Source organism: Ranitomeya variabilis, chromosome 4, assembly GCF_051348905.1.
Source record: "Ranitomeya variabilis isolate aRanVar5 chromosome 4, aRanVar5.hap1, whole genome shotgun sequence".
NCBI lineage: Eukaryota > Metazoa > Chordata > Amphibia > Anura > Dendrobatidae > Ranitomeya > Ranitomeya variabilis.
In genome coordinates this window covers 748,906,147-748,931,754 of record NC_135235.1, presented here as the reverse complement: position 1 = coordinate 748,931,754, position 25,608 = coordinate 748,906,147, and the positions used below count along the sequence as shown (strand labels likewise).

At 42.0% G+C, this 25,608-nt stretch overlaps 2 long non-coding RNA genes across 2 annotated transcripts in view; one reads left to right on the top strand and one right to left on the bottom strand.

Annotated features, from left to right (window-relative positions):
- The window catches only part of LOC143769360 (uncharacterized), a 437,338-nt gene that overhangs the window by 195,684 nt on the left and 216,046 nt on the right, over positions 1 to 25,608 (top strand). The window lies entirely within an intron of this gene.
- On the bottom strand, positions 16,838 to 20,466 carry LOC143769359 (uncharacterized). The gene is made up of 3 exons (XR_013214371.1): positions 20,178 to 20,466; positions 18,203 to 18,281; positions 16,838 to 17,217 (listed from the first exon to the last, which is right to left on the bottom strand). It is a non-coding gene; the product is annotated as an uncharacterized LOC143769359 (long non-coding RNA).

The following is a 25,608-nucleotide window of genomic DNA, read 5'->3' as shown; positions in this document are numbered from 1 at the left end:
GTTAATATTGCTGACCTCTCTTTGGATCTGGGAGGGGTATTTACACACATTCCAGAGAATCTAGACTAGGATTCCCTGTCAGCTCTACTTTCGTTTAGTCTGTGTGTCTGACCCCTTGAGTGTGTGCTCCGTTGCATTTGCTTGTTTTGCTCTCCATGCTTTACTCTGCTTGTTTGTTCGGCTGGCTTTCTGACCTTTGGCTCCCTTTCTGACTACCCCTCCGCCTCATCCCTTGGTTACTTCGTTATCTCCTGGTTTTGATCTTGGCATGTTAAACTACTCTCCATATCGTCTTCTCTGCACCCGGTGTCTGGTGCCGCCCTCGACCACTTCCTACCCTGTGGTTCAGGTCCTGTTTGCTACCCGGTGAGCTCCCCACCGTTCTGCTCTCAGCTCCCCCCTTGTTGCGGCGCGCTGCTCTCCCCACAGCAGTAATACCCGGGAGTCATGACAGGCCCCTTCCTCACTGAAGTTGTGCTCAGAAGCAGGCCTCCTCATTACAAAGTGATGGGAATCCTTAGAGCCCTCCTAATAACAGCGCCAGAGGGCTCTCATCATCAGTGCCGCCCCATACACCCCATAGTCAGTGCCGGTTCGTTCATGTATCCCCTATTATGGGGGGACGGGGCCTAGTTATTTTGTGTGCAGGGAGCTGACAGTTCACGCTCGCTTCCCGGCCCCAATCCTGAGGTAATTATTTCATTATTGGCCATGCCCCGGTTATTTATAGACACTAAGACATTAAATGGTGGACCCCCAAGTCAAGCCGCAGCTCCCAGCGTGTCCCCCGAGCCGGCTGCCCCACTTGTTATCTGCAAACACCGTACAACAAGACGGTAATGCGATTTTACAGGAATGTTCTGTGTTATAACCGCCTGGCAGCTACGTCTTAACCTCAGGCTTTATCTACAAGGAGGGGAACTCGCTCGACGATGGAGAATTGGCTGTTTCCATTGTGGTCATGGAGGTAGGATTAGAGGGAAGGTCTTCTCCTGGCTCCCAGCGAGGCTTGCAGTGAGGACATGGCGACATACTGGGCCTCGGTTATCAAAACTCTCTGTTTCCCATAGCAACCAATCACAGCTTAGCTTTCATATTTATACCAGCTCTGGTGAAATGAAAGCCGCACTGTGATTGGTTGCTATGGGCAACTGAGGCATGTTTTCTTCTACACTTAAATGAGGCTTATTGCCATTTATTAGGCCCGAGCAACATGGCGGCATTTTCTGGAGCACCTCATACCAGCCAATGAATAATATTGCGATTCTGAGACCTTAAGGGGAAAGAAATAGTGACTCATATCTCTAGGAAAGTGTCATATGGTGCAAAAAAGTCCAAATAGTCATAGGGTGCTTATCCATATCCATATACTGCCATATTGTGCCCACATAAAGCCGAATAATACCAAAAGATTGCCACATGGGGCGCACATTCTCATATACTTCCTACGTAATGCCAAACATTACTCATATACTGCCATACTGTGCCCACATAAAGCTGAATAATATTGATGGAATAGGATATAGGGTTCATATAGTCATACAGTGCCTACGTAGTACCAAACAACGCCAAAATACTGCCATACTGTGCATGCATAAATTCCAAATGGGGACCTATATAACACCAAACAATGCCAAAATACTGCCATACTGTGCCCATAAAGCTGATAGATACAAGAGTTCATATAGTCATACAGTGCCTACGTAATATCAAACCGCGCTGCAATACTGCCATACTGTGCCCACATAAAGCTGATTAATACTGATAGATACAGAGTTCATATAGCCATACAGTGCCTACGTAATATCAAACCACGCTGCAATACTGCCATACTGTGCACAGATAAAGCCAAATAATACCCATAGACAGCAACTTGGGGTCTAGAATCTGGATAGTCAAATAGTGCGTACAATGACAAACAACACCATCATACCACCATGCTGTGCACACATAAATGCTAAATGGGATTTAGATCCAGTGCCTATATAACACCAAACAGTGCCAACATACTGCCATACTGTGCACATATAAAGCCAAATAATGCCTATAGACTGCCAATAGAGTCTGCATAGAAAACAAGGCCTAAACAGCACCAGTATACTGCCATACTATGCACACATAAAGCCAAATAATACTCATAGGCTGCCATACTGTCTTACAGCACCAACATACCGCAATACTGTGCACACATGAAGCAAAAAACGTCAAGCATTAGAAATGACACATGGTAGGAGCACAAAATTAACAATTCTGACTAATGGGCGGAGGTTGGGCATGGATATGTGTTTGATAATGTAATTTTCCACTGAAATACTCTGGAAGGGGGGGTCACATACTTACGGAGTGTCGATTTTGCAATTGTTAATCTGAGCAATTACAAGATGATATCGCTATGTCGTGCGGCTGACCTCTCAGCTCGCCGCCACAGCTCATATTTTATTGAACAACCCGCTCGCTCATTATGGGGGATTGAAGTCCTTTCAAGTCACATTTTTGGATATAAAAGTAAAACTAACAGTGAATTTCCCCAGAAATGGCGAGTCACAACATAAAGACGTTTCATCCGATTATGGTGAGAATATGCAGGAAAGTAGCGCGAGTCGTAGGGTTGGACGGGGTCCGACCTTCCAGCATCTCTATCTAGTCCAATTTTATGGGTTTGTGAGATTGATAATAGCGCAGGGACAATAGAGACCCCCCTCCCCTTCTGCATTGACTTTTTTGCATAATTCAGAAAATTCCTAAAGCCCAGTACAATGGTGCCAAACAGTACCCACATACCGCCAAACTGTGCTCACATAGTGTGATAGTGTGATATTGTGCCCACATGAAGCCATTCACTCTACGAGGACGGCCAAGAATCTATGTGCGACTCAATAATCCAGATCGTGTCATACAGTGTCCATATAAAGCCGATCAGTACCCTTGTACTGCCATATAGCGCTGCCCACATGAGGCCGATCACTGGCTACTGTACGTACTGCTATGCTGAGCTTAAATGGTGTCATATCGCCAAACATCTCCCACATACTGTGATTACAAGGTGTAACATACATAGCCAAACAATACCTACATATTGCCATATTGCGCTCACATAGTCGAACAGTACCCACTTATTGCCATACTGTGCTCGCAGGTGCTTAAATACTGCCATTCTGTGCTCATGTAATGTCACATAGACACACGGCATACAGGGCTCATATTGTGTCACCTAGCCAACCCCTGCCTATATACTGCTATACTGTGCTCACATTATATTATATAACCAACCATTGTATAACTACTGCCATACTGTGCATGCTCCCAGGTGCTTACCTACTGGCATAGTGGGCTCATATACAGTAGTGTCATCTAGCCAACCCCTGACTACATACTGCTATACATACATACCTACAGGCATACTGGACTCATATAGTGTCACCAAACCAACCCCTGCCTACATACTGCTATACTGTGCTCACATAATGTTATATAACCAACCAGAATATAAATACTGCCATACTGTGCTCCCAGGTACTTACCTACTGGCATACTGGGCTCATATACAGTTAGGTCCATATATATTTGGACAGAGACAACATTTTTCCAATTTTGGTTATAGACATTACCACAATGAATTTTAGACAAAACAATTCAGATGCAGTTGAAGTTCAGACTTTCAGCTTTCATTTGAGGGTATCCACATTAAAATTGGATGAAGGGTTTTGGAGTTTCAGCTCCTTAACAGGTGCCACCCTGTTTTTAAAGGGACCAAAAGTTATTGGACAGATTCAATAATTTTACATAAAATGCTCATTTTTAGTACTTGGTTGAAAACCCTTTGTTGGCAATGCCTGCCTGAAGTCTTGAACTCATGGCCATCACCAGACGCTGTGTTTCCTCCTTTTTGATGCTCTGCCAGGCCTTCACTGCGGTGGTTTTCAGATGCTGTTTGTTTGTGGCCTTTCTGTCTGAAGTTTAGTCTTAACAAGTGAAATGCTGCTCAGTTGGGTTGAGATCAGGTGACTGACTTGGCCATTCAAGAATATTCCACTTCTTTGCTTTAATAGACTCCTGGGTTGCTTTGGCTTTATGTTTTGGGTCATTGTCCATCTGTAGGATGAAACGACGACCAATCAGTTTGGCTGCATTTGGCTGGATCTGAGCACACAGTATGGCTCTGAATACCTCAGAATTCATTCTGCTGCTTCTGTCCTGTGTCACATCATCAATAAACACTAGTGACCCAGTGCCACTGGCAGCCATACATGCCCAAGCCATCACACTGCCTCCGCCGGGTTTTACAGATGATGTGGTATGCTTTGGATCATGAGCTGTACCAAGCCTTCGCCATACTTTTCTCTTTCCATCATTCTGGCAGCGGTTGATCTTGGTTTCATCTGTCCAAAGAATGTTCTTCCAGAACTGTGCTGGCTTTTTTAGATGTTTTTTAGCAAAGTCCAGTCTAGCCTTTTTCTTCTTGATGCTTATGAGTGGCTGCACCGTGCAGTGAACCCTCTGTATTTACTTTCATGCAGTCTTCTCTTTATGATAGATTTGGATATTGATCCTCCGACCTCCTGGAGAGTGTTGGTCACTTGGTTGGCTGTTGTGAAGGGGTTTCTCTTCACCATGGAGATTATTCTGCGATCATCCACCACTGTTGTCTTCCATGGGCGCCCAGGTCTTTTTGCATTGATGAGTTCACCAGTGCTTTCTTTCTTTCTCAGGATGTACCAAACTGTAGATTTTGCCACTCCTAATATTGTAGCAATTTCTCGGATGGGTTTTTTCTGTTTTCGCAGCTTAAGGATGGCTTGTTTCACCTGCATGGAGAGCTCCTTTGACCGCATGTTTACTTCATAACAAAACCTTCCAAATGCAAGCACCACACCTCAAATCAACTCCAGGCCTTTAATCTGCTTAATTTAGAATGACATAACGAAGGGATTGCCCACACCTGTCCATGAAATAGCCTTGGAGTCAATTGTCCAATTACTTATGGTCCCTTTAAAAACAGGGTGGCACATGTCAAGGAGCTGGAATTCCTAAACCCTTCATCCAATTATAATGTGGATACCCTCAAATGAAAGGTGAAAGTCTGAACTTCAACTGGATCTGAATTGTTTTGTTTAAAATTCATTGTGGTAATGTCTATAACCAAAACTAGAAAAATGTTGTCTCTGTCCAAATATATATGGACCTAACTGTAGTGTCATCTAGCCAAACAGTGATGGGGCAACCTACAGGGAAACTGCTGGTAAGATTGTTGGTCCTTTTGGCCTTATTATGTGCGATTATAGTTACTTCGGATGACCTGGCATTACCATTGACTACTAGAACCCTAATCATGGTACTAATCACATATAAAAGGTATAACTCTAGAGTGCCCACTGGTGGCGCTCACATGTAATGTCTCCTCACCCCTCCCACCCTTCCGATGGACATTCTTGCTTCCTAAATGGTGGAGATATGGTGGAGACAGGTTACCTTTAGCGATGTAAAACGTGTGCCGCAAGAAGGAAGGGTTAAATATGGTAAACGAGTCTTCCTTTGCCTTCAGAGGATGAACCCTCTTCCCTTACAACATGTCAGGGAGAGATAGAAAACAAGAGTGAAGGTTCCAGGCAAATGAAGCGTCAGTAAATCCATGTTCAACGCGTCTCTAATCTTCAGAGCTGGAGACAAGACGCGGCTACTTTGAAGTGATTCAACGTGGCCCAAAAGTCGAAGCACCCTGCGGAGATAGGAATGGGCTCTCTCCGGCAAGTCGTTCGCTCGGATCATAGGAAACCACTACACACATAAATGAATTTGAAAAAGTATGTATTCTGTGACTACACTGAAGAAGACTCATTGGGTGCGAAGCCAAGGAGAATTTGGGCTTAAAAAAATATGTCCTTCTAAGGCAGGCGGCAAGCAGTGATGTGTCTCTGTACCACCGGCACAGCAAAAATAGGCTGTAATCTGCCTATAACATCTAACAAGAAGTGTACCGGGCGAGAGGGGTGCGCATTCCAGAGACATTTCATGCTACACATACTCATACAGTACATGGATACAGTTATCATCCATGTAGAAAAAAACTTAAGACCATGATGCCTTGAGGCAATTTGCAGTGCAAAAAAATCCCCTAGACTTAGTGTGGGGGGTCCCATTCTGGCATGTCTGTGTGAGGAGGAGGAGACATCCCTTCTGATAGCCAATGGCTAACCCACCAGAAGTCCAGAAGGTCTTCCGATGAGGATCTAAGGCATTGATGTGACCTCCATACCAATCCTACGTCAAAAGGCAGAGGAGCAATTTAAGGCAGAGGATGCCCTCTGTGCCACTATCCCAACAACAGAAAACCCACAAGAGGAACCTCTGATAACGATCTAAGGCAGTGGAGTAACCTCTGTACTATTGCCACAGCAACAAAAAGCAGAGCAGAGGGACAGAAGTTCTTCAAATGAGGATCTAAGGCAGAGATGTGACTCCCCTACGTCTACCGCATCTGACCAGAGGACAAAAAGATGTACTGATGAGTTTCTAAAGCAATGATGTAACCTCTGTACCACAGTTACGGCACCAAATTACCCACCAGAGGGACAGAAGATCATCTTATGAGAGGTTGCATTTATTTTTCTTGGGTGCAAGGTATCATACTGGATATCTGACAACATAGAGATGAAGTTCTGGGTCTTGACACATAGCCGATGGCTTTAGCCCCTTGGCTATCAGAGCTCATGGATCTTAATTGATTCTGGTTCTAGAAAATATCAAGTGGAAAATGCCTTTAACAAGGACACATGACCAATTCTCCACCTGGCTTCTTCACTTTCTCTCTGCTGACATTGCCACCATCATCATGGGTGACTTCAACATCCCCACTGATACCCTTCAGTCAACAGCCTCCAAACTTCTGTCCCTTACTTCATCTTTTGAACTTACTCAATGGTCCTCCGCAGCAACCCACACAGACGGACATACATTAGACCTGGTCTTCACCCATCTCTGCTCTCTAACTTCACCACCTCCCCTCTCCCTCTATCCGACCACCATCTGCTCACTTTCTCATCCCTGTCCTTCTCAACGGTCACCCATGTCCAGCAACATGCGCACCCCCCGCAGAAACCTCGCACACCTAGACACCCACACACTCTCGGACTTTTGTCCTACCACTGGCATCCATATCCTCGCTCCACGACACAGACACTGCCACTGCTTTCTACAATGCCACTCTCGCATCAGCTATTGACACAGTTGCCCCTCTCGTTCATGGCAGAGTGCAACGTATCAATAGACAACCCTGGCACAATAACATTATTAAAAAGCTCTGGCAAGTGTCCAGGGTTGCAGAGCGGTGTTGGAAGAAAACACATTCGCAAGACGACTTCACTGCATTCAAACAGGCAACACTCGCTTTCAAATCTGCTCTCACCTCTGCTAAACAGGCCTACTTCACAACCCCCATATCTTCCCTATCCTACAACCCCAAACAGTTATTCAATACCTTTAACTCCCTCCTCTGCCCCCCACTGCCCCCTCCAACCTCCCTCATCTCTGCTGAGGACTTTGCCACACACTTTAAAAATAAGATCGACCAAATGAGGCAAATCTTCATTGTTCAACCACCACAACCCCTTTGTAGACCAGACCAATGAAAGAAGAAATATAAGCCAGCTCACCCGTGATGCATAAACCAAACCTCGGGAGCACGGACCCGCTGTGTCCAGGCGTATAAAGTCCAAAAAAGGAGAGAATGTCCAGCTTCACCGAATCCGTAAAAAAGAGTTTTCTTTATTCACAAACTTTAAACATAGAAGATACAGACTTCAGCACGAACCATATGGGTAAGAATCTCAACGCGTTTCTGGAGACTAAGCTCCCTTAATCATGACATCATGTCATGATTAAGGGAGCTTAGTCTCCAGAAACGCGTTGAGATTCTTACCCATATGGTTCGTGCTGAAGTCTGTATCTTCTATGTTTAAAGTTTGTGAATAAAGAAAACTCTTTTTTACGGATTCGGTGAAGCTGGACATTCTCTTCTTTTTTATACCAGACCAATGCCCAAACCCCATAATCTCCATATCCAACATCAATGAAGGGGGGGCTTATTTGTCTCCTCTCCAAATTGCACCTCACCACCTGTGTGCTCGACCCCATCAAATCCCACCTCCTCCCCAACCTCACCGCCATTCTTATCCCATCCCTAACCCACCTCTTCAACTTATCACTAACTTCTGGCACCTTCCCTTCTGCTTTCAAACATGCCACAATCACACCTATCCTTAAAAAGCCAACCCTCGATCCAACAGCTATGTCTAGCTATCGCCGAATATCTCTGCTCCCATTCGCTTCCAAACTCCTTGAGCAGCACGTCCACGGTGAACTTTCCTCCCACCTCTCATCTAATTTGCTCTTTGACAATCTACAATCTGGTTTCCACCCCATCACTCAACTGAGACAGCCCTGACCAAAATTACTAACGACCTAGTTACAGCCAAAGCTAACGGACAATACTCTATACTCCTCCTTCTGGACCTGTCCTCTGCTTTCGACACAGTTGACCACTGCCTCCTATTACAGATCCTCTCCTCCTTTGGCATCAAAGATCATGCCCTATCCTGGATCTCCCTTACTCTTCTCAATCTATACACTTGGCCTGGGACAACTCATAAAGTCCCAAGGATTCCAGTACCACCTTTATGCTGATGACACTCAGATCTACCTCTCTGGCCCAGACGTCACCTCTCTGCTGTCCAAAATCCCAAAGTGTCTATCAGCCATATCCTCCTTCTTCTCCTCTCGCTTCCTCAAACTCAATGTGGACAAATCTGAACTCATCATGTTTCCTCCATCTCATAGATCTTCCTTACCTGACCTATCTATTGCAATTAACGACATCACGTTTTCCCCGTACCGGAAGTCTGCTGCCTCGGAGTAACCCTTGACTCTGCCCTGTCCTTCAATCTGCACATCCAAGCTCTTTCCACCTCCTGTCGCCTCCAGCTCAAAAATATCTCCAGAATCCGCCCTCTTCTCATCCGTCAATCTACTAAAATGCTTGTGCTTGCCCTCATCATCTCCCGCCTCAACTACTGCAACATCCTTTTCTGTGGCCTACCTGCTAACACCCTTGCATCTCTCCAGTCCATCCTTAACTCTGCTGCCCGACTAATTCATCGCTCTCCCCGCTACTCCTCCGCTCCCCCCCTCTGCAGATCTCTTCACTGGCTCCCATTGATTTAGCGTATCCAGTTCAAATTACTAATACTGACCTACATATCCATCCATAACCTGTTTCCTCCATATATCTCTGAACTAATCTCCCGATATCTTCCCTCATGTAATCTTCGGTCCTCCCAAGACCTCTTTCTCTCCTCCACACTCATTCGTTCCTCACCCAACCGCCTCCAAGACCTCTCCCGAATATCCCCCATCCTCTGGATTTCTTTGCCCCAACACGTCCAAATATCAACCACATTCGGATCCTTCAGGCGGAACTTGAAAACCCATCTCTTCAGGAAATCTTACAGCCTGCACTGACCCCGCTGCCTCCTCACCACTACCCAGGGCCGTATTTAGAGCTTCTGCTGCCCTAGGCACTTTTAGTGCTGCCTCGGCAGTGACTTTGGCAAGAATCGCTGATGTGAAAGTCGCCTTTTGCAGCAGATCCGGCAGTTTTTCTGCATGTGCCGCGTAACAGATCACTTACGGCAACACTGCGTTCGGCCTCATTCATTCCCTATGGGATTTGCGGCACTTGCCATGATCTGGCAAATGCGGTACCATACCTCCCAACTTTTGAAGAAGGGAAAAAGGTATAAAGTTTGCGGCGCGCGTAGTGCGCCACAGCAAATTTTAGGCCACGCCTCTGACCACACCCATTTCACAACTAGTCACACCCATATCCACGTCCCAACCACAGCCATTTAGCACTGCTGATCACACTGTTTTATATACAATAATTATAAAAAAAAATATGGCCACAGTGCTCCATACTGTATAATGGCCACACATGATGCTCCATACTGTATAATGGCCACACAGTGCTCCATACTGTATAATGGCCACACATAGTACTCCATACTGTATAACGGCCACACACAGTTCTCCATACTGTATAATGATCCCACATGATGCTCAATACTGTATAATGGCCACACATGATGCTCCATACTGTATAATGGCCATTGGCCACACATGATGCTCCATACTGTATAATGGCCACACACAGTTCTCCATTCTGTATAATGATCCCACATGATGCTCAATACTGTATAATGACCCCCCTCCTGTATGCATGGCTCATCTCCCTCCCATCCCATGTGCATGGCTCATATCCCCCCCTCCTGTATGCATGGCTCATATTCCCCCCCCTGTATGCATGGCTCATATTCCCCCCTGTATGCATGGCTCATATTTCCCCCCCCCTGTATGCATGGCTCATATGCCCCCCTGTATGCATGGCTCATATCCCCACCTGTATGCATGGCTCATATCCCTGTCATGATTCTCAATGGCGAGAGAACATAGCCCAGCATATATGAGAACTAGCTCTTGGAAGATGGAAACTATACTGACCATGAACTAAACCTGCCGCACAACTAGAAGTGGCCGGGTAGCATGCCTACGTTTTTTATCCCTAGATGCCCAGCGCCAGCCGGAGAACTACCTAATCCTAGCAGAGGAAAAGACAGTCCTGGCTCACCTCTAGAGAAATTTTCCCAAAAGGCAGACAGAGGCCCCCACATATATTGGCGGTGATTTTAGATGAAATGACAAACGTAGTATGAAAATAGGTTTAGCAAAATCGAGGTCCGCTTACTAGATAGCATGAAGACAGAAAGGGCACTTTCATGGTCAGCAGAAAACCCTATCAAAACACCATCCAGAAATTACTTTAAGACTCTAGCATTAACTCATAACACCAGAGTGGCAATTTCCGCTCACAAGAGCTTTCCAGACACAGTAACGAAACAGCAGCTGTGAACAGGAACAAAATGCAAAAACACACAAGGACAAAAGTCCAACTTAGCTAGGAGTTGTCTAGTAGCAGGAACATGCACAGAAGGCTTCTGATTACATTGTTGACCGGCATGAAACTGACAGAGGAGCAAGGTTATATAGCGACTCCCACATCCTGATAGGAGCAGGTGAACAGAGGGGATGATGCACACAAGTACAATTCCACAAGTGGCCACCGGGGGAGCCCAGAATCCAATTTCACAACAGTACCCCCCCCCTCAAGGAGGGGGCACCGAACCCTCACCAGAACCACCAGGGCGATCAGGATGAGCCCTATGAAAGGCACGGACAAGATCGGAGGCATGAACATCAGAGGCAGTGACCCAAGAATTATCCTCCTGACCGTATCCCTTCCATTTGACCAGATACTGGAGTTTCCGTCTGGAAACACGAGAGTCCAAGATCTTTTCCACAACGTACTCCAACTCACCCTCAACCAACACCGGAGCAGGAGGCTCAACGGAAGGCACAGCCGGTACCTCATACCTGCGCAACAATGACCGATGAAAAACATTATGAATCGAAAAGGATGCAGGGAGGTCCAAACGGAAGGACACAGGGTTAAGAATCTCCAATATCTTGTACGGGCCGATGAACCGAGGCTTAAACTTAGGAGAAGAAACCCTCATAGGGACAAAACGAGAAGACAACCACACCAAGTCCCCAACACAAAGCCGAGGACCAACACGACGACGGCGGTTGGCAAAAAGCTGAGTCTTCTCCTGGGACAACTTCAAATTGTCCACCACCTGCCCCCAAATCTGATGCAACCTCTCCACCACAGTATCCACTCCAGGACAATCCGAAGATTCCACTTGACCGGAGGAAAATCGAGGATGAAACCCCGAATTACAGAAAAACGGGGACACCAAGGTGGCAGAGCTGGCCCGATTATTGAGGGCGAACTTCGCCAAAGGCAAAAAAGCAACCCAATCATCCTGATCCGCAGACACAAAACACCTCAAATATGTCTCCAAGGTCTGATTAGTCCGCTCGGTCTGGCCATTAGTCTGAGGATGGAAAGCAGACGAAAAAGACAAATCTATGCCCATCCTAGCACAGAATGCCCGCCAAAATCTAGACACGAATTGGGTCCCTCTGTCAGAAACGATATTCTCCGGAATACCATGCAAACGAACAACATTTTGAAAAAACAGAGGAACCAACTCGGAAGAAGAAGGCAACTTAGGCAAGGGAACCAGATGGACCATCTTAGAGAAACGGTCACACACCACCCAGATGACAGACATCTTCTGAGAAACAGGCAGATCCGAAATAAAATCCATCGAGATGTGCGTCCAAGGCCTCTTCGAGGATAGGCAAGGGTAACAACAATCCACTAGCCCGAGAACAACAAGGCTTGGCCCGAGCACAAACGTCACAAGACTGAACAAAGCCTCGCACATCTCGTGACAGAGAAGGCCACCAGAAGGACCTTGCCACCAAATCCCTGGTACCAAAGATTCCAGGATGACCTGCCAACGCAGAAGAATGAACCTCAGAGATGACTCTACTGGTCCAATCATCAGGAACAAACAGTCTACCAGGTGGGCAACGATCAGGTCTATCCGCCTGAAACTCCTGCAAGGCCCGCCGCAGGTCTGGAGAAACGGCAGACAATATCACTCCATCTTTAAGGATACCTGTGGGCTCAGAATTACCAGGGGAGTCAGGCTCAAAACTCCTAGAAAGGGCATCCGCCTTAACATTCTTAGAACCCGGTAGGTAAGACACCACAAAATTAAACCGAGAGAAAAACAACGACCAGCGCGCCTGTCTAGGATTCAGGCGCCTGGCAGACTCAAGGTAAATTAAATTTTTGTGGTCAGTCAATACCACCACCTGATGTCTGGCCCCCTCAAGCCAGTGACGCCACTCCTCAAAAGCCCACTTCATGGCCAAAAGCTCCCGATTCCCAATATCATAATTCCGCTCGGCGGGCGAAAATTTACAGGAAAAAAAAGGCACAAGGTCTCATCACGGAGCAGTCGGAACTTCTCTGCGACAACACCGCCCCAGCTCCGATTTCAGAAGCGTCGACCTCAACCTGAAAAGGAAGAGCAACATCAGGCTGACGCAACACTGGGGCGGAAGAAAAGCGGCGCTTGAGCTCCCGAAAGGCCTCCACAGCATCAGGGGACCAATCAGCAACATCAGCACCCTTCTTAGTCAAATCAGTCAATGGTTTTACAACATCAGAAAAACCAGCAATAAATCGACGATAAAAGTTAGCAAAACCCAAAAATTTCTGAAGACTCTTAAGAGAAGAGGGTTGCGTCCAATCACCAATAGCCTGAACCTTGACAGGATCCATCTCGATGGAAGAGGGGGAAAAAATGTATCCCAAGAAGGAAATCTTTTGAACCCCAAAAACACACTTAGAACCCTTCACACACAAGGAATTAGACCGCAAAACCTGAAAAACCCTCCTGACCTGCTGGACATGAGAGTCCCAGTCATCCAAAAAAATCAGAATATCATCCAGATACACAATCATAAATTTATCCAAATAATCGCGGAAAATGTCATGCATAAAGGACTGGAAGACTGAAGGGGCATTTGAAAGACCAAAAGGCATCACCAAATACTCAAAATGGCCCTCGGGCGTATTAAATGCGGTTTTCCACTCATCCCCCTGCTTGATTCGCACCAAATTATACGCCCCACGGAGATCAATCTTAGAGAACCACTTGGCCCCCTTTATACGAGCAAACAAATCAGTAAGCAGTGGTAACGGATATTGATATTTAACCGTGATTTTATTCAAAAGTCGATAATCAATACACGGCCTCAAAGAGCCGTCTTTCTTAGACACAAAGAAAAAACCGGCTCCTAAGGGAGATGACGAAGGACGAATATGTCCCTTTTCCAAGGACTCCTTTATATATTCTCGCATAGCCGCGTGTTCAGGCACAGACAGATTAAATAAACGACCCTTAGGGTATTTACTACCCGGGATCAAGTCTATGGCACAATCGCACTCCCGGTGCGGAGGTAATGAACCAACCTTGGGTTCTTCAAAAACGTCACGAAAGTCAGACAAGAATTCAGGAATCTCAGAGGGAATAGATGATGAAATGGAAACCAAAGGTACGTCCCCATGAGTTCCTTTACATCCCCAGCTTAACACAGACATAGCTCTCCAGTCGAGGACTGGGTTATGAGATTGCAGCCATGGCAATCCCAGCACCAAAACATCATGTAGATTATACAGCACCAGAAAGCGAATAACCTCCTGGTGATCCGGATTAACACGCATAGTCACTTGTGTCCAGTATTGTGGTTTATTACTAGCCAATGGGGTGGAGTCAATCCCTTTCAGAGGTATCGGAGCCTCCAATGGCTCCAAATCATACCCACCATAACATCCTTAATGGCATCAGAGAGACCTTCTCTGAAAATCGCCGCCAGGGCGCACTCATTCCACTGAGTAAGCACAGACCATTTGCGGAATTTTTGGCAGTATATTTCAGCTTCATCTTGCCCCTGAGACAAGGACATCAAGGCCTTTTCCGCCTGAAGCTCTAAATGAGGTTCCTCATAAAGCAACCCCAAGGCCAGAAAAAACGCATCCACATTGAGCAACGCAGGATCCCCTGGTGCCAATGCAAAAGCCCAGTCCTGAGGGTCGCCCTGGAGCAAGGAAATTACAATCCTGACCTGCTGTGCAGGGTCTCCGGCAGAGCGAGACTTCAGGGACAAAAACAATTTGCAATTATTTTTAAAATTTTGAAAGTGAGATCTATTCCCCGAGAAGAATTCAGGCAAAGGAATTCTAGGCTCAGACATAGGTGCATGAACAACAAAATCTTGCAAATTTTGTACCTTTGTGGCGAGATTATTCAAACCTGTAGCTACACTCTGAAGATCCATTTGAAACAGGTGAACACAGAGCCATTCAAGGATTAGAAGGAGAGAAAGAGAGGAAGGCTGCAGTATAGGCAGACTAGCAAGTGATTCAATTAAGAGCACACTCAGAACTAGAGGGGAAAAAAAAAAAAAAATTGTAGCAGACTTCTTTTTTCTCTCCTTTCTCAGCCAGTAATTTAACCCTTTTTTGGGCCGGTCAAACTGTCATGATTCTCAATGGCGAGAGAACATAGCCCAGCATATATGAGAACTAGCTCTTGGAAGATGGAAACTATACTGACCATGAACTAAACCTGCCGCACAACTAGAAGTGGCCGGGTAGCATGCCTACGTTTTTTATCCCTAGATGCCCAGCGCCAGCCGGAGAACTACCTAATCCTAGCAGAGGAAAAGACAGTCCTGGCTCACCTCTAGAGAAATTTTCCCAAAAGGCAGACAGAGGCCCCCACATATATTGGCGGTGATTTTAGATGAAATGACAAACGTAGTATGAAAATAGGTTTAGCAAAATCGAGGTCCGCTTACTAGATAGCATGAAGACAGAAAGGGCACTTTCATGGTCAGCAGAAAACCCTATCAAAACACCATCCAGAAATTACTTTAAGACTCTAGCATTAACTCATAACACCAGAGTGGCAATTTCCGCTCACAAGAGCTTTCCAGACACAGTAACGAAACAGCAGCTGTGAACAGGAACAAAATGCAAAAACACACAAGGACAAAAGTCCAACTTAGCTAGGAGTTGTCTAGTAGCAGGAACATGCACAGAAGGCTTCTGATTACATTGTTGACCGGCATGAAACTGACAGAGGAGCAAGGTTATATAGCGACTCCCACATCCTGATAGGAGCAGGTGAACAGAGGGGATGATGCACACAAGTACAATTCCACAAGTGGCCACCGGGGGAGCCCAGAATCCAATTTCACAACATATCCCCCCCTGTATGCATGGCTCATATTTTCCCCCCCTGTATGCATGGCTCATATCCCCCCCTGTATGCATGGCTCATATCCCCACCTGTATGCATGGCTCCTATCCCCCCTGTATGCATGGCTCATATCCCCCCCCTGTATGCATGGCTCATATCCCCCCCTGTATGCATGGCTCATATTCCCCCCTGTATGCATGGCTCATATTCCCCCCTGTATGCATGGCTTATCTCTCCACGCTCCCGCTCCTGCTCCCATCTTGCATGGCGCGCCGGCTTATGTCCTCCCTCATCCCCCTGTCCTTCATACTCACCTGTCCCTCACCGCGCGGCCGCGCCGACATCCCTCTGGCTCTGTCCCGACTCCTGGCGCAGCACCTTCTTCCTGCGTGAGCGTTCATGTGATACCGCTCATTAAGGTCATGAATATGCGCATATTCATGACCTTAATGAGCGGTACCACGTGACTGCTCATTCAGGACGAGCTGCAGACGCCGAGACCAGGCATAGCTGGAGCAGGGTGGGTATCGTCTTCAAGGAGGGTGGGTGGGAGGTGACCCAGGACTTATAAAAAAAAAAAAACCTTGCTCAGGTGCCGCCCCCTGTATTGTCCCCACCCTAGGCACGTGCCCTCAAGTGCCTAATGGCAAATACGGCCCTGCCACTACCGGAGCTACCGCCTCACCAACACCGGAGCTCCTGCAACCCTAGACCTACTGTCTCCTTCCCCACCATCCTGTAGAATGTAAGCCCGCAAGGGCAGGGTCTCGCCCCTCTGTATCTGTCTGTAAATGTTAGTTTGCTTACTGTAAGTGATATGTAAGGGATGTAAGTCCGCATTGTAAATTTGTTTACTGTTAACGATATCTATAACTCTGTACGTAACCCCTTTTCACATGTACAGCACCATGGAATTAATGGTGCTATATAAATAAATAATAATAATAATATCTGTAATTTGTATGTAACCCCTTCTCATGTACAGCACCATCAAATCAATGGTGCTATATAAATAAATAATAATATCAATAATACTTGCGCTCTTTTTAGGCATTTCTATTTCTAAACTTTTTTACTTTCATATCTTTCTTTTCATAGAACAATATCAAGTGATTATTCAGTGTCACCAAGGCCAAAGTCTCATGTCCGATCACAAGTTCTTATCCAACATTTTTTGAGAGTCTTTTTAGCTTACTAAGATTAGCATGATTTGTCCAATGCTGTAGGTCAAAACACACGTAGGGTTCCTCCAGGTTTCTAGAACACCTTGATTTTGATAAATTTTCTGTCTTGAATACAAAACAATTTGAGCCACACTATTAATGCCTAATGTACGTCAAGTAACAAAGTGACTTGGATCCTTCAGACTTTGGTTCTTGACTACCATAGATACACAAGGAATCTGAGCCTTCTTCTGAGACTTCTGAGAAGAGAAGAAGTGAACCAAAAGTTAGTGATATGAGTGATTCACATGACATCTCATACTTAGTACATATTAGATGTTACAATATCCCTAAGGTTCCTTGAGATATCCCAAGACTCGTATACTGACGCCAAGAATTCTTCAAGGCTATATTGACCATAAACTTAAGAGAATTGGTCAACCAACATAAGGTACAATATCTGTAGATACAGAGTCAAGCTTGTCCATTAATGTTTTACGAAATGATACCCTGAAACCAGTTTCTTTGCTAGCTCAAGATGTTCCTCTAAGTCTATCTCAAAAACACATCTAGGGTTCCTCAAAGTGTCCTGAGGATTTTTGATCCTGCTAATACTTCTTCATAGCCATTTCGACCTTAAACTCAAAGTTATTGGTTGACACAACTGAACCAACATCAGATAAGGAGAAACTTTTAGTCTTCAAGACTGGTTGTAGACTACTATAAAAATGGAACAAAGATAAAGGCTCTTAATGGTGTTCTTCAACCTTTCGTGATGTGGAGCATCACCATTGCTGGTCCAAATTATGCCTATTGGATATCTAGCATTTTTCTCATCATGTCTCTAGGTGTACTATGCTGATGCTGATGCAAATCTTACATTAAAAAGTTGACAGTTTTTCTTGGCTATATCCAGCTTATAGTTACGAGAACTTATCAATAGAATTGAATCACCTAACAAATGTTGGGCCAAACAAAAGGGTTTGGGAAAAGTCCACCAATGTTTCATGATACAGAATGTTACCATTATTGATCCAAATGACATCAGCCACTTAACAATATCTTTTCTCAAGGCATTCCAAGATATTCGGTCACCTACCATCAGATAAGAAACTACTTTTGATCTTGTAGCCACTGGATGTGGACTTGTGTATATGAAGTCAGTCTTTCTTGATGTGGACATTTTACAATGACCAGATCTCATGAGTTTCAAGTAAAGAATGGAGATGTTCCCCAAGGTTTTACCTCAAGCTGCCTTCTCTAGGTGTCGATAATGTTCTTGACTCTGGAAGAAGCTATGAATTTCCTTGCGTAGGAAAGCTACCTATAAGAAAAAGTCAACAAGAACATGGTAAACCAGACAGGAAATCGTCTATGAACATTCCTCAAGCCATGGAGAATGTTGTATGGTGAGAAGATAGCATTCAATAGACCGAGGTGATCTCTTTGAACAAGTGAACTAAATTCCTGCTCTCCACTTTTCATGGCCAGCCTCCCGATGCCCAGAAATAGTTTGGGCTTTAGAATATCTCTGGATATAATGCACACCAGACACGCAGGATGAATCGCTAAATCATGGGTTTGCATTCTTTCACGGTGCAGGGTGTGGCAGATAAAGTGGATTTTGGAAAACCCTAAAACCTATTTGAAATCCACATCAAAAAAGGGGAGAGAATAGATGTTGAAATTTGCTTTCCTTTATCTGCCAATTTTTCTTGATGCCAATATAGAGCCGCGTACCAGCATGAGGCTAGGATAACACGAAACGGCTAAGAGTTCACGTTCTGCTCAACAGCATAACATGTAGTAGTAATAATTGGGTAATGTCTAGAGCAGAGACAGACAGACCGAGACAGACAGACAGAGAGACAGACAGAGCCAGAAAGATAGATAGATAATAGGTAATAAATAGATAATAGATAGATAAGATAGATACTAAATAATAGATAAATAGATAATAGATAATATATAGGTAGATAATAGATGATAGATCATAGATAATATATAGATAATAGATGATAGATAATTATCTAGATAGATAATAGATAGATAATAGATGATAGATAATTATCTAGATAGATAATAGATAGATAATAGATAATAAATAGATAATACTAGATACATAGATAATAGATAGATAAGAGGTAGATAATAGATAATAAATAGAGAATAGATAGATAGATAATAGATAGATAATAGTTAATAAATAGATAATAGATTGATAGATATATAATAGATAGATAGATAATAGATACTAGATAGACGATAGATGATAGATAATAGAATAGATAATAGATAGATAGATAGATATAGATAGATAACAGATAATAGATAAGAGATATAAACATAGATGATAGATAGATAATAAATATAGATAATATATAATAGATAGATAATAGATAATATATGATAGATAATAGATAGATAATATGTAATAGATAGATAATAGATATATAATAGATAATATATAATAGATAGATAGATAATAGATAATAGATAGATAATAGATAATAGATAGATGATAGATAGATAGATAGATAGATAATATATAATACATACATAATAGTTAATATATAATAGATAGATAATAGATCATATATAATAGATAGATAATAGATAATATATAATAGATAGATAATAGATAGATAATAGATCATATATAATAGATAGATAATAGATAATATATAATAGATAATAGATAGATAATAGATCATATATAATAGATAGATAATAGATCATATATAATAGATAGATAATAGATCATATATAATAGATAGATAATAGATAATATATAATAGATAGATAATAGATAATATATAATAGATAGATAATAGATAATATATAATAGATAGATAATAGATCATATATAATAGATAGATAATAGATCATATATAATAGATAGATAATAGATCATATATAATAGATAGATAATATATAATAGATAATAGATAGATAATAGATCATATATAATAGATAGATAATAGATCATATATAATAGATAGATAATAGATCATATATAATAGATAGATAATAGATAATATATAATAGATAGATAGATAATATATAATAGATAGATAGATAATATATAATAGATAGATAATAGATAATATATAATAGATAGATAATAGATAATATATAATAGATAGATAATAGATAATAGATAGATAATAGATAATAGATAGATATGTGACAGATGATAGGATTTTCTGGAAGGGATTACAATTGTTAGAAGACGCTGTGCATGGACTAAGCCGCGTCCCCGGCGGTCCATGTATCTGGCGGTGTCCGCCCGGTGTAGCATTCCTCCCACAGCTGCTTGTATTTAGAGAACACGCAGCCGCCCGCAGGCGACGCTACCCCAGAACAGGAGGCTTCTCGGGGTCCTTCCCACAATATTGCTGCATGTCCACTCACAGGAACAGTGGGCTGGCATCGTAACGTGTAAAACTAGTACAAGCAGCCGATATTCATCAATAAAGTCACGTTTTGTTTTGCAGAAAAGAAAACTGTGACATCACAATCCATCCGATCATGGACTAACCTACTACATAGACTGTGAGCATAGTCTGATGTCATCATACAACTTGTAACATCATCATCATCATCCTAAATTAAACTGCTACGTGGACTGTGTGACATCATCACTGCCCTCATCTTGTGACATCATCATTCAGAGACAGACTGTACTACCGCATGTACTGAGTGACATCACTGCTTCACCTGATGACATCATTATAAAATCACAAACGCTACAAGGCCCACGTGACCTCACTTCCCTCAGCGTCATGTAATGGGGACTGCACAGGGGGTTGTTTGTTATAGAGGAAATTAGTGTCCAGTAGAACATGAGGTTATTGCCCACCATATCTAAAAAAAACAAAAAAAAACAGATGTGATAATCTTTAGTGGATGACCTCTCCACGGCTACTGACAACCATAGTGATGCGGGTCAGCTGTATCCATGGCCTAGATGGGATAACATCTAGTAGCTGTATGAAAAGTTCATCTTTACAAGTTTTTTGCTGGTGTAATATTCCCTAGAGACCCTCGCTGCAAATCTGCTGCGAAAAGCCAAGGAGGGGGAGCAGAGGAGACCAGACGAGCTGTCTGCGGCCTGCAACATCTGGAGCAACAAGCCCTGGTTATAAATGGGAACATCTGGCCTCACTGCTAACAGAGAGGCTTCAAGTGGTTGAGAAAGATCTGCAGGTGCCTAAACTCAGGTCCCAAACTGAGACAAGGAGACAAAGAGATGTCACCGGGTGCTATATCCAAGAGTATAACTACTATAATACTGCCCCCTATGTACAAGAATATAACTACTATAATACTGCCCCTATGTCCAAGAGTATAACTACTATAATACTGCCCCCTATGTACAAAAATATAAGTACTATAATACTGCTCCTATGTACAAGAATATAACTACTATAATACTGCCCCTATATACAAGAATATAACTACTATAATACTGCCCCTATGTACAAGAATATAACTACTATAATACTGCTCCTATGTACAAGAATATAACTACTATAATACTGCTCCTATGTACAAGAATATAACTACTATAATACTGCTCCTATGTACAAGAATATAACTACTATAATACTGCCCCTATGTACAAGAATATAACCACTATAATACTGCTCCTATGTACAGGAATATAACTACTATAATACTGCTCCTATGTACAAGAATATAACTACTATAATACTGCCCCTATGTACAAGAATATAACTACTATAATACTGCCCCTATGTACAAGAATATAACTACTATAATACTGCCACTATGTACAAGAATATAACTACTATAATACTACTCCTATGTACAGGAATATATCTACTATAATACTGCTCCTATGTACAGGAATATATCTACTATAATACTGCTCCTATATACAAGAACATAACTACTATAATACTGCCCCTATGTACAAGAATATAACTACTATAATACTACTCCTATGTACAAGAATATAACTACTATAATACTGCTCCTATGTACAAGAATATAACTACTATAATACTGCCTCCTATGTACAAGAATATAACTACTATAATACTGCCCCTATGTACAAGAATATAACTACTATAATACTGCTCCTATGTACAAGAATATAACTACTATAATACTGCCCCTATGTACAAGAATATAACTACTATAATACTGCTCCTATGTACAAGAATATAACTACTATAATACTGCCCCTATGTACAAGAATATAACTACTATAATACTGCTCCTATGTACAAGAATATAACTACTATAATACTGCCTCCTATGTACAAGAATATAACTACTATAATACTGCCCCTATGTACAAGAATATAACTACTATAATACTGCCCCTATGTACAAGAATATAACTACTATAATACTGCCCCTATGTACAAGAATATAACTACTATAATACTGCCCCTGTGTACAAGAAAATAACTACTATAATACTGACCCCTATGTACAAGAATATAACTACTATAATACTGACCCCTATGTACAAGAATATAACTACTATAATACTGCCCCCTATGTACAAGAATATAACTACTATAATACTGCTCCTATGTACAAGAATATAACTACTATAATACTGCTCCTATGTACAAGAATATAACTACTATAATACTGCCCCTATGTACAAGAATATACCTACTATAATACTGCTCCTATGTACAAGAATATAACTACTATAATACTGCTCCTATGCACAAGAATATAATTATTATAATACTGCCCCTATGTACAAGAATATAACTACTATAATACTGCTCCTATGTACAAGAATATAACTACTATAATACTGCCCCTATGTACAAGAATATAACTACTATAATACTGCTCCAATGTACAAGAATATAACTACTATAATACTGCCCCTATGTACAAGAATATAACTACTATAATACTGCCCCTATGTACAAGAATATAACTACTATAATACTGCTCCTATGTACGAGTATATAACTACTATAATACTGTTCCTATGCACAACAATATACCTACTATAATACTGCTCCTATGTACAAGAATATAACTACTATAATACTGCTCCTATGTACAAGAATATAACTACTATAATACTGCCCCTATGTACAAGAATATACCTACTATAATACTGCTCCTATGTACAAGAATATAACTACTATAATACTGCTCCTATGTACAAGAATATAACTACTATAATACTGCCCCTATGTACAAGAATGTAACTACTATAATACTGCCCCTATGTTCAAGAATATAACTACTATAATACTGCCCCTATGTACAAGTATATAACTACTATAATACTGCTCCTATGTACAAGTATATAACTACTATAATACTGCTCCTATGTACAAGAATATAACTACTATAATACTGCCCCTGTGTACAAGAAAATAACTACTATAATACTGACCCCTATGTACAAGAATATAACTACTATAATACTGACCCCTATGTACAAGAATATAACTACTATAATACTGCTCCTATGTACAAGAATATAACTACTATAATACTGCTCCTATGTACAAGAATATAACTACTATAATACTGCCCCTATGTACAAGAATATACCTACTATAATACTGCTCCTATGTACAAGAATATAACTACTATAATACTGCTCCTATGCACAAGAATATAATTATTATAATACTGCCCCTATGTACAAGAATATAACTACTATAATACTGCTCCTATGTACAAGAATATAACTACTATAATACTGCCCCTATGTACAAGAATATAACTACTATAATACTGCTCCAATGTACAAGAATATAACTACTATAATACTGCCCCTATGTACAAGAATATAACTACTATAATACTGCCCCTATGTACAAGAATATAACTACTATAATACTGCTCCTATGTACGAGTATATAACTACTATAATACTGCTCCTATGCACAACAATATACCTACTATAATACTGCTCCTATGTACAAGAATATAACTACTATAATACTGCTCCTATGTACAAGAATATAACTACTATAATACTGCCCCTATGTACAAGAATATACCTACTATAATACTGCTCCTATGTACAAGAATATAACTACTATAATACTGCTCCTATGTACAAGAATATAACTACTATAATACTGCCCCTATGTACAAGAATGTAACTACTATAATACTGCCCCTATGTACAAGAATATAACTACTATAATACTGCTCCTATGTTCAAGAATATAACTACTATAATACTGCCCCTATGTACAAGTATATAACTACTATAATACTGCTCCTATGTACAAGTATATAACTACTATAATACTGCTCCTATGTACAAGAATATAACTACTATAATACTGCTCCTATGTACAAGAATATAACTACTATAATACTGCTCCTATGTACAAGAATATAACTACTATAATACTGCCCCTATGTACAAGAATATAACTACTATAATACTACTCCTATGTACAAGAATATAACTACTATAATACTGCTCCTATGTACAGGAATATATCTACTATAATACTGCTCCTATATACAAGAACATAACTACTATAATACTGCCCCTATGTACAAGAATATAACTACTATAATACTACTCCTATGTACAAGAATATAACTACTATAATACTGCTCCTATGTACAAGAATATAACTACTATAATACTGCCTCCTATGTACAAGAATATAACTACTATAATACTGCCCCTATGTACAAGAATATAACTACTATAATACTGCTCCTATGTACAAGAATATAACTACTATAATACTGCCCCTATGTACAAGAATTGTTGTGAATTTGCTTTTTGCTCCCTCTAGTGGTTACTAGTTTTTTGACTCTGGTTTTTCTGTCATTCCTTTTATCCGCACCTGGGTCGTTAGTTAGGGGTGTTGCTATATAAGCTCCCTAGACCTTCAGTTCAATGCCTGGCAACGTAGTTATCAGAGCTAGTCTGCTGTGCTCTTGTCTACTGATCCTGGTTCCAGTTATATCAGCTAAGTCTGCCTTTTGCTTTTTGCTATTTGTTTTGGTTTTGTATTTTTGTCCAGCTTGTTCCAAATCTATATCCTGACCTTTGCTGGAAGCTCTAGGGGGCTGGTGTTCTCCCCCCGGACCGTTAGACGGTTCGGGGGTTCTTGAATTTCCAGTGTGGATTTTGATAGGGTTTTTGTTGACCATATAAGTTACCTTTCTTTATTCTGCTATCAGTAAGCGGGCCTCTCTGTGCTATACCTGGTTCATTTCTGTGTTTGTCATTTCCTCTTACCTCACCGTTATTATTTGTGGGGGGCTTCTATCCAGCTTTGGGGTCCCCTTCTCTGGAGGCAAGAAAGGTCTTTGTTTTCCTCTACTAGGGGTAGCTAGATTCTCCGGCTGGCGCGTGTCATCTAGAATCAACGTAGGAATGATCCCCGGCTACTTCTAGTGTTGGCGTTAGGAGTAGATATATGGTCAACCCAGTTACCACTGCCCTATGAGCTGGATTTTTGTATTCTGCAGACTTCCACGTACCTCTGAGACCCTCGCCATTGGGGTCATAACAGTTTGCCAGGCCAGTATTAAATGTTTAATGCGTTGCAGAAGAGGGATTATAAGAAAGAAGATTCTGAGTTTTTTTTTTTTTTCTTTCTTCTTCCCCTTTACCTCAGAGTGGCTATGCTTGCTGCAGACATGAATGTCCAGAC